Source organism: Penaeus monodon, chromosome 41 (genome assembly GCF_015228065.2).
Source record: "Penaeus monodon isolate SGIC_2016 chromosome 41, NSTDA_Pmon_1, whole genome shotgun sequence".
NCBI classification, from domain to species: domain Eukaryota; kingdom Metazoa; phylum Arthropoda; class Malacostraca; order Decapoda; family Penaeidae; genus Penaeus; species Penaeus monodon.
In genome coordinates, this window is record NC_051426.1 from 20022745 (window position 1) to 20025244 (window position 2500).

Consider the following 2500-nt stretch of genomic DNA (forward strand, 5'->3'; position numbering starts at 1 on the left):
GAAGGCCAGCCAAAATGTGGTTGTGGGTTGTGATAATGAAGTGAGTTGTGATACTTATGTGAGTTGTGAGCGCCATATTGTGATGCTGCCATATACAGGATATGATGACAATATTATCGTACCTATATTGTGATAATTATATGATTATATTATATATATACTGCCTTTGTGTGATAGTTAACCATGTAAAAATATAGAAGATTAGTTTAGCTTATATTGCTGTGTAGCATATCGCCTATGTAAAAGAGTGAGATTCTCTGTACAATTTATAGAGTACAATTTTTTATTTGTGTCTGTAGTCACACGTCTGGCAGTAGCGCTCCGGGGCAGAGCGACGCGTGGGCACAGGAAACTATAAAGGGAGCTCCCTTTTTTTTTTGTCAGAGCTGATTTTACAATGAAACCTACTTTAATTTTAATTGGTGTGTTCTTCTCCCTCAAGCATCGTAGAGAAACACCAAACAAACATATATACGAACACAACACAGTGAGTATACAAACAGTGGTGTTTGTAGCAAGGCACACAACACCGAGGTGTGCATTAAGGCATACAAAGAAGAAAAGAAGGACACAACAGCCAAATGTCCTAATTGTGCCAAGAGGCATCACGCCTGGAGCCTGGCTTGCTCTGTCGGGGAAAGAGGCGGCCCTCAAAGCGACCAGACTTTTGTTCCTGCCCCCCAGGCACCTACGTTGGGGGGGGAAAACAAAAGGGGAAAAGGCTTCCTGACCTCCTAAGAGGAAGGAAGCTGCCCCCCAGCAGAAACTGGAGATCCCCGACAAACAGGAGTTCCCCAAGAAAAACAATTTGCAGAGGAACCACAGGAAGAAAGGTTCCAAAAAACACCAAAGGCCCTCCCAGATACAGAAGACATGCTCTTCGATGAGGGGGACATGTCGATCCTGATAAATGCTGTAGTCACAGCAGTGGCAGATCCTGTCCAGGACCAAGGAAGGGGCAGAGAAGGCAGTCGAGATCGCCATGACGACATTGAAAACAGACTGTCGCAAGCGTAAAGGAAGGAAGATGGAGAGGGCCAAAACAGCCCAATCCTCTCCCTCACCCCAGGTCGAGACTCCCTCCCCACTCCAACCCAGGCCATGCCCTCACAGGCAGAGCTAGCCAGGCTGATTCAGTGCCAGAAAACTGAATCAGAACAAGCTGACCCTGCCCAGGCAAGGCCAGCCAATGCATAGAAAACAGCCTGGCCAGAGAAAAGGCCAAACACTTCAAGTCAGAGTACTAAAGGCTCTCCACCCCCCAGGGCCCCAGGAATAGCCTGACACCCGAAGGAGACCCCTCAAGCAGGAGGATCCAAAAATGGAGTTGTCAGACTCAGACTGTCAATCCGAATACGACGATGTCTCTGATGTAACTTTTAATTAGTAACATCATGGCACGCAATCTAAAGTATTCTGCAGTGGAACATCTTTGGCTTCCCCTCAAGGAGTGCCATCCCCCAAACGCAATAGTGCGATCAAAGAGCATTGACATCGTCATACTCCAGGAGACATTAACAGCAGAACCTGTTCGCTTCTCCGGGTATCACGTCTACGCGTTGCCACGTACCGATGGCAAAAGAGGCCTGATCACCCTGATCAAAGCAACAATTCCCCTCCCTCCGCAAAAAGCCGATGACCGCACTGTGGAAAAGATGTTGAATCTCTTGCCGTCGAGATTCAGCTGGCCGGGGGGCCCCTGAAATTGTACAATGTGTACAGCCGGCCACACTGTAGTAGCTTAGATGTCAGCCAGGTATGTGCTTCCGCAGCACACGACCGAGTGATCATAGGGGGAGAATTCAATGCACACCACCTCATCCTGGCTCCCTGCAGGGCACCGGATGCGGCTGGCCATCACATAGCCAACGTGCTTGAGACATTCCCCGAGATCGCCGGGGAGCCAACGCATGTCAGAGGAGGGGTCCTAGCCCTCGCCCTGGCCACTCGACTTTGGTGGAGAGGATTGATGGCGTGTCGATGGGGGACCGTCACTAGTGACCATTATGGCATTATAACTACCCTCATGGATAGTGGCCCAGCCGAAATACCACGACCGAATCCAAGAGGGAAAAACAGACAAGGCCAACTGGCAGGCGTTCCAGAGCGCCTTGGCCCATTTTTGGGAGAAGCAATGAACCCACACAAAGCGAAAATGTGGAAGTGCTACAAGCCAGATTTGTAAATCCCATTGATGAGGCAGCTTCACTGACCATACCCAAAACTGGGCCCGGGGTTTTAGGAGTCACAAGGACGCCTGGTACTTCAATGACGAGATTAGGGAGGTAAAATCACAGGGTAAATAGTGCCGAAAACCTTTCCGAAGGCAAAAAAACCCCCGACAAACCAAGCCCCTAAAGGGAGGCTGTCAGGGATGCCACGGACACTGCCAGCAGAGTCAGGCAGGAAAAGGGCTGGAATGGTGTGAGTCCTTCGATCAACCGTACCACCCTTCAGGAGCTATGGCAACGGGTCAAGCGAGCCACCAGCCGCTCAGCCC